Source organism: Phyllopteryx taeniolatus, chromosome 12 (assembly GCF_024500385.1).
Source record: "Phyllopteryx taeniolatus isolate TA_2022b chromosome 12, UOR_Ptae_1.2, whole genome shotgun sequence".
Classification (NCBI taxonomy): Eukaryota; Metazoa; Chordata; class Actinopteri; order Syngnathiformes; family Syngnathidae; genus Phyllopteryx; species Phyllopteryx taeniolatus.
In genome coordinates this window covers 19,261,309-19,270,096 of record NC_084513.1, presented here as the reverse complement: position 1 = coordinate 19,270,096, position 8,788 = coordinate 19,261,309, and positions in this window count along the sequence as shown.

Genomic DNA, 8,788 nt, shown 5'->3' with positions numbered 1-8,788 from the left:
CATGCAGTGATTTCTCCAGATTCTCTGAACCTTTTGATGATATTATGGACAGTAGATGATGAAATCCCTGAATTCGTTGCAATTGTACGTTGAGGAACATTGTCCTTAAACTGTTCGACTATTTTCTCACGCACTTGTTCACAAAGAGGTTAACCTCGCCCCATCTTTGCTTGTGAATAACTGAGCAATTCAGGGAAGCTCCTTCTATACCCAATCATGGCACCCACGTGCTCCCAATTAGCCTGTTCACCTGTGGTATGTTCCAAACAGGTGTTCAATGAGCATTCCTCAACTTTCTCAGTCTTTTTTGCCACCTGTCCCAGCTTTTTTGGATCGTGTTGCAGCCATAAAATTCTGAGTTAATGATTATTTGCTAAAAACAATAATCAAAGCATATCATTGTATTCTGTTTTTATTTATGTTTAACACAACGTCCCAACTTCGTTGGAATTGGGGTTGTATTTAAGTGCAACTGCTTGCCTCAGACTAAGAACAACAACAGCTTTAACTAGTCCCCTTAAGGGGAAATTCAATTTACTATCGGTTGCGTGCTATACACATGGGCATTGAATGTGTATAGAGATAAATTGGTACCTTTCATGCAGCAAGTACGGAATTGGTTCCTGACCAATACCATGAAACCAAGCCACTGCAAATCTTCGTATTCCATCAGCACTGGCGTCCCCCCAAGGATGTGTCCAGTCTCTGCTGCTCTTCTCTCTCTACGCGAACGACTGCACCTCAACACACCCAGCTGTCAAACTTCAGAATTTTGAAGACGACACCACAGTCATCGGCCTCATCAACACCGGTGATGAATCTGTATCTCAACAGGATGTGGAGCAGCTGGTGCTCCGGTGCAGCCAACACAACCTGGAGATGAACACGCTCAAGACTGGATAGATAATCATGGACTTCAGGAAACATTCTTTGTCACAGCTGCCCCTCATGCAAATCAACTGCCCTTTGTCGACCATCGAGACCTTCAAGTTCCGGGGAATTAGTCTCTCAGGACCAGAAGTGGCAGGCCAACATCAACTCTCAGCAGTATTACCGCACTACTGGATACTTTAAATTTTTAAGGACTCTCAACCTCATTTTCACAATTGTCGTATCAGTATTAAAGCAACTTTAACTTTTCTATTGAAAAGGAGATACCATTGGACAAAGGCTGAATTTACACTACAGGTCCAAGTGCCAAATTCAATTAATTTTAATGCCTGTATCCATTCTTTTGGATAATTTCCATGTACATTTCAAGTGACGCATAGCCAATATGGCTACGCTTATATTGACGAAACACATGAAATAACCCACATGCGCAGAAGACCAAATTGCATATACAATACTCCACAAACATCAACACCAGTAAGTGATAACATGGAAGTAAACAATAATACATCAACCATACAAGATTAATCGCAACATAGTATTTAGTTGGCCTGGGCCTACTCTTACCCCCATTAAATGACGGTGTTAATCCACTGGCTACCATTGGCTATTACTTTGCTTAATGAGCGATCGTCATGCCTCTACTGTAGCATGTTTAGACCATGTTTAATTTAGATGGGTGTATACGTCACCGATCGGTGTATTTGGATGATGTCAAGCTTGCATTTACGGGGAATATCCGATCTGAGGCAGTTCTACATCTGGATTGTGTCACTTGAATCATGCAGTGTAAATACAGCCTAAGATGGTTGTGCACAAGGAGGTGTGCCCCGAGTTATTGTCTTGCTTTAGGCTACGCTGCTTAGGCAGTACCTATGTAATGGACTGCCATATTTCCAGAAACCGGTTTGACTTCCAATGTCTATTCTTATCTGAAGAGGGTCTTCCAAACCTTGTTCCATGGAGACACTGATTTTGGACCCCAGGGAAGTTGGGTCTTAATTCTCTAAAACACCTTTTACACAGCTCATTAAAGCTTTTCCTGTGTCACTGTTCTGCGTGAAAAGGTGACCTATACGCAATGGCGGATTGAAGTGAAGTGAATTTTCCGGCTTCCGCGGTAGGATCGGCAGCAGCCGGGTGAAAGGGGATAACTGAAAACTGGGACCAAAGTGTGAAGTTTAATAGCTGACACTCAACTCTCGTCTCCTGTTGTGTTGAATGTGATTGTCACTGTCCAAGTCTGTACAAGTATTTTATACATCCCACCAGACACTGACACTGACGTTTTGGTGAATTCTGTCTGAAAAGCACAGGCGAATAAATGATGGCTCTATTTTTACATCTCTGATCTGAATCCACGTTAAAATGTGTTGGTTTCTTCCTTTCATCTTGTGGAATTCTGAGTTATTAGGGCTGGAACAGGATCGCAGATCTTCAGATCGGAATCAGGCCTGTTCCAAAAGTACTGTTGCGTCTGTTATGTGCCAATTTGGATGGTTGTCCATCTCTAGTGTCAGTCCTGTGATTGAAAGGCAGTCCAGGGAGTACCCCGCCTCTTGCACCAAAGTGAGCTGGGATAGAATCCAGCTTCCCTGTGACCTGGCAGGGGTAAATGGTATAGAATTGGATGACTTGTGCTTTATTGCGCAGGGTTTACTGTCCTGTAGAATTGACAGTCCTGCTTTGATTGACACTTTTCAAGAGGGATTTGAATGACGCAAAGGAGACATAGAGCCAAAGGCAACACAGCAACATGGGTTGCATGTTTCAAATGACACAGCATTAAAGTGATTTCTCTGAGAGGTGGCGAGGTAAAATCCATAGAAAATTGAGTCATACTTCCACATGCTGTCAGTCAGGTCTTTATTTACCAAAAGAGTGATCTGATGGGAAATTTGTCTTTTCATTCCATGCGTGTAAGCTTGTCCTCACAAGCCAAACACACTTGGTGAGGTGGAGGTAGGAATGCAGGAGGCATGGTAGCTGCAAGAGCATACTTACTGTAATGAGAAGCAGACAGGAGGAACTCTTAGCCACCATTGTTTTCCACCGGATTCCCGTCTCAACCCCTGCAGGCTACAGAGCCATGAATTTATAAATAAGGACAGCACCTCCTCTCTACATCAGTTAACTCCCCTATCTGTTCAATTAGTGGTGATGTTCTACCTAGCACCTGAGAAGTTCACCCAGTTCCAATATTCCAACCATGTGGACAATGAGGTGAATAAAAAAAAGTAAGAAAGATGATAAATACAGCACACAATTCCCAGTAAAGAAATCAAATCCTGCTGCCTTGTGGAAAAAGAATAAAACTTTATTTCAATAGGTCAGCTCAGATTTAAGGTTATATCTTATCCTAAACCTCCGGCCCCATCATAACCCTATCCCTACCCTAGCGTATAAACCCATAAACCTAATCCCTAAACCTATTCGTTAACCTGAAACATTAATCCTAAACCTTAATCTGTAAACATAACCCTTAAACATAGTCCCTTACCCTAAACCTGAAGTCAAACCCTACCCTAACCTCAAACCCTAGTCCCTAACCATAAAGGAAAAGTCAAAGAAAAACTAGACTGTCAGAAAGGTTTAGAAGTGTGTCATTTAGACAATCAGTGAGCGATGATGTGTTTTTTTGTTTTTTTTTTCAAACCACCACGGCATCAAGAGGCAGAGAGCGAGAAAGTGTGTTTGACGCTGACCTATCTGCTGCAAACATAAACCAGACGCATCAGACATCAGACTGCTATTCTTGGCGGTCCACGCTGGTCAGTGCTGAGGAGCAAATCACACAGCAGTTCTTAGTCACTGCAAAGATTGCTTTTTGAATTGTGGACTGTGGCTTCCTGTTCATACTTTGACAGAAAATACCAGTAGTTTTTTCATATGTGAAAGGTGCTTGACTCATAGCACCTGTCTACTGTAGGGGAGTCTTCTCAACGATAAATTATCCTGGATGCAAAATTCAGATCCCTGTTAACATTTGTTGGTTTCATCCTTTCATTTTGTGTGGGATTCAAAGTCATTCAGGCTGGATTTACACAGTTTGGATTCCAGCTTTGTTTTCTCCAATCTGGCCCAATTCATACATGAATGACAGCAGCATGAAGAGGAAAAAACACGTAGAATCGGATCTCCTCGGATTGGAATCAGGCCTGTTCCAAAAGTGGATAAACAGATCGGCAAGACCCTTTCAACGAGAGCCTTACGCAATCGAAATACACCGATCAATTATCTCCAAGCATATTCTTAATGTGGTTTCTTAGCTGTGGTAAAGCATAATTATTGCATAAAGTTATAAAAATGCATTTATGATGCTGGACATCTGTTATGTTTCAATGCATCATATGCCTCCTGATGACACTAAATTTGACAGTGATCAAAAATTTATGTACAACTTGGCACAGTGATCAAAAACTTAATTACCAGCTCATGTTACTTTGACTATTTTTTCTGTGTGCATAAATTATAAGAAAGGCAAGAAGGTGGCCGACAGGTAAGCACATCTGCCTCAGAGTTCTGAGGACCCAGGTTCAAATCCGGCCTCGCCTGTGTGGAGTTCTCCCCGTGCCTGCGTGGGTTTTCTCCAGGTACTCCGGTACTCCCAAAAACATGTGTGGTAGGTTAATTGAGGACTCTCAATTTCCCGTAGGTGTGAATGGTTTTGGTTGAAGTTTTTTGGCCAGTTCTGACGTTCTGAGGGTTCTTCCCCAAAATATTGCTTGAATTCCGAATTGAGGAAGTCATTGTTGTATGAATGTGAATGGTTGTCTCTATACATGATTGATAGCTTGACCAGTAGCATTCTTGGCTTCAACAACAAGGCCAACCGATCAACCATGTCCATTTATCATTGTCATCTTTATTTATTTTTATAGAAAAAAAAAAAAACACGGTTTGAAATGGATAGGCCACAAAAAATGAAAAACTGCAAGTAATTTGTCGGTCATAATTGTCTATATTTGACACAAGTCCAGCACACCAAACAACCGGAATAGTTTCCACTGACTTTAAAGCTCCCATATTTTGGCTATTTAGACCTCTCTAGAGTGACTCACTAACATGGATTTAAGTGTCAATTTTATTTCATACAACACCTTGGTTTTGTCATACAAGTGTCCAGAAAAGCCCCCTCTGAAAGCTACTTCTATTTGACACAGTTTTGTATCTGCTTCATCCTTATTTGGCTAAGAGCGCCCCCCCCCCCCCCCCCCCCCCTTTTTCTCTGATAGGTTGCCTCTGTGTAGTAGACCCACTTGTGAGAGCATGCTGGCTTGGGAGTGGAAAGGGAAGGCAGACATCTTCCCTAGTGATGTAGATAAGGTCGAGAAATTCAAATTACCTGATTTAAGTCCTCTCGGCAGACAAACGTCTGGAACTCAGGAATGCGTGGATGACTTTAATTCATATTTCACATGTTTACTGAGGCACGATAGAGACGATATTACATCCCAAATACTAGAAAAATTTGGTTTGGCAAAATATGTTCCCTTTAATAACTACTTGAACATTAACTGTGACAGGTCACTTCAAAGTCAGGATACATAGCAGTCTACTTCACAGCCGAGAAGGTGATACTTTGAAGATTGGGAATATGTGTTGGGCCAAAGTCATTTAATGCTCACTAATTTATAGATAAAGACCAGTGATTCTAAGACTTCATTGTTGTCTTAATCGACAAGTCATAGAGAGCAGGATGGGGAAACTCACACTTCTACTTCTTTGTCTTTCTAGCAGAATCCCCAACAGCCATGGGGAGAGGCTCACAAACATGCTAAGGCAGAACTCGTGTTCGGAGGCAGAATGCTTGGCAAACAGCCACAGGAACTGGCTAGCGTGGTATGGCAGAACTCGTGGTTGTAGGCAGAAAGTGGAGCGGATTCATGGGGTAGTATTGTAGTGTCTTGCATAGATGACTGTCAAACAATTTGACAATGAGTGAGTCATCAACAAAGCCTTAAATAGCGGGTGTGGCTCACTGCGCAATACAATTCAAACTCACAAAGTATGGAGGATCCTGACTATTGAGGTTTCTGTAAAGGGCTGTATTGTACTTGTGGTTAGTCACCTTTGACTGAAATAAGGCTTCTTCTTTGTCTTTCTTTACTTTTTCTTCTCGTTCTCATAATAAATAACATTGTTTGGCATGCTCTTATCTGCTTCTTAATGCACCTGCAGTCTTGTGTAACATTAGCCAAATTAATGAGGCTTCGTTTTCCCATGATCTGGGTCATCCTGTTGCTCTCTCTTTCACGGCTTTTGTGCAGTCTGTCTTTCAAAGGCATAAATCATCACGTAAAAGCATTTGAAAGCCAATCCGGCGAGCCACTAAAACGATGACGGTAAACTATCGTCGGAGCTGCAAAGGAATCTGCAAAGCATTAAGGCGCCCCGGCTCGCTCGGAGGCGCAGATGAAAGACGTTGGCCCCATATTGAAAGAACTGCCAGGGAGGTGAAGGATTCTTCTCGGGAGAAATCAAAACCACTCTTTGGCCTCTGGCACACTGACAGTAACTCACCAGGCCGTCAATCGCTTTTAATCAAATTACTATGATCTATTTTAAAAAAACGTGATGACATAAATCTGAGGAATGGCTTGTTCCCGTGCTACGAGGGCTGGTTTCAATCTGTACAGGATCTCATTGTCTTCGTACCGTCACTTTATTTACTGTGAACGCAACGCTTGGATGCATTGTGGTGGGAGGGGGGGGGGGGAGGGAAAGTTGGCACATCAAGTAATTAGAGAGGAAACGCATGTAGCTCAGCGCTAATTAAATTAATTAAGCAGTCATTTCCGCCTGATGAGCTACGTCTATCTGAAAGGAATGGTGTGGTTTCGCAGAAATGATTCCACTTTTTTTTTTTTCCAATTCTCATGTGTGGAGTCATCAAACATCGATCAATAACACACAAAAAAAACACCCAGTTATGTCAGTACATTAAATACACTGAGTGAGAAAACTGTATTCAATCAATTGAAACCAGACTTTTTAAGTACATGGAAACACTTCAGTCTGAGCGTGACACCCCGACTGTTCGATTGGAAAAACCAAATTACTCTTGCATGTATACAATATCGAGCTATTTGTCTCCGTGGAGGATTAACATTAAATTCACAAATCATTTTTGGATGGGAAAGGATACAAATACACGGCAGCATCTGAATGAAATACATAATTTCAAATACAGTGGTGCCTTGAGATTGACTCGATTTACGGGTTTTTCGAGATAAACATTTTTTTTTGCTTTGACTTGCGTGTGCAGTCTTGAGATACAAGCGCTGTGTGGTGGCAATGAATTCAACTCGACTCCCTTCACATTAAGCAGCACATTGGCAAATACTGAACAATTCTTCAAAAAGAGGCTTCAAGCTGTTCCTTGCTACGCTCAGTTGAAGTTTACTGTCAAACTAAACATAAAACAAAAACAAATGACACCTTGTGTATTTAAAACAATCACCTAGCCTTCCAGTCTGCTTGCTTAAAGCTGGAATCCACAACGTTTTTGTGAAAAAATATATATTTTCACCCGAACCAATATTAGAGGAGATGACAAAATGCTGATTAAGCGTGTCAGGTCCTCTAACATCTCGCTGTGTTCTTCAATAGTTTATGTTTTTATATTTAGTGAATGCCCGATTCATTTCCCGCGCTGGCCCTGTTGGTGGCGCACCGAAAATGACGGAGAGGGAAATGACGGCACGGAAATGAGGCATTTTGGCGAGCAATGGGCAGAGCGTAGTTTTAAAGCGCTCACTAAAAATAGAATTTCGGGTTTCTGTAGCATAAAATAGTCATAAGACAATTACTGTGTAAACGAAAACAATTATAAAAATTGCCACAAATGAACCGCTACCTCTTTTTGAGCAGTGGTGTGGATGGTCACGACTCAGCACTCGTCTCGTCCTTACTGATCTGTTTTTATTTATCTTGGCGATTTCATTTATTTTAATGTTTGTGTAAGTAAACTTACTCGTGACCCAGCGATGTGGTTTGCGAGAATTTCTGTCCACTAGATTATAGCTTTGAGCGTCGTAACGCTGCTGCCGCTTCACCACCTGTCATGTCGTGGAGAGGTTCTCCCAGCCGGCTACCGCGATTTCCTGAATCTACAGACATGGATCACCGGTGACATACAGCTGAGGTCCGGGGACGTGACACGAAAAGCATGACCAAGATGGGAAAAGAGGAAGAAGAGCAGGACGACAGGCGAAAAGGGTCTTCCACGTCCGTGTTTAGGGAGAACCCGGAAATGTCTCCACATTAACAGGTACTGTAAGACCACAGTGGTTAGATAGCGTATATGTATGATGGATATTGAACTATTGACAGTTTCTCTCACCTGTTTTAGTTTAGTTAGGTTTCAACAGCTCTATTATACACTACGGGGGAGTTGGGAGAGGGGGAGACGGGGACAGTTGGACTCGGCATGGCCTGAGTCATATCAAAGCGATGGACCGCTTTGTCGTAATGTTGAATTCCAGCGGTAGGGGGCGCAAAAAATATCAGATTATATTTTGAATAGTATATCGCGGTTCTATAATCCTTTAGGCAATGAATTGGACGCAAATGGTTATTTTGTGGCTTTATCCTATAGTTTTGTCACTATTATCAGATAGTTCTTATTAGTAGTTCTTGAATAGTAGGGAAAGAGGGAATTTATAGCCGAGGCCAAAAAATCAGGAACACAAACGTTCGTACCGGAGACCCTTCAGTCACTGGAGGACCCGCTCTACCAAGTGAACCATAGCTGCCATTAATTTAGAAACATGTAATAAGAATTGGCTTTAAAGGCAGCTCAAAGATTTGTTTGACTTTTGAGGCCTATTATTTTACGATGGTTATCATCACATCTTGTCTCTCTTTCGTCACTGTTACCCTATGTTGTCGTATC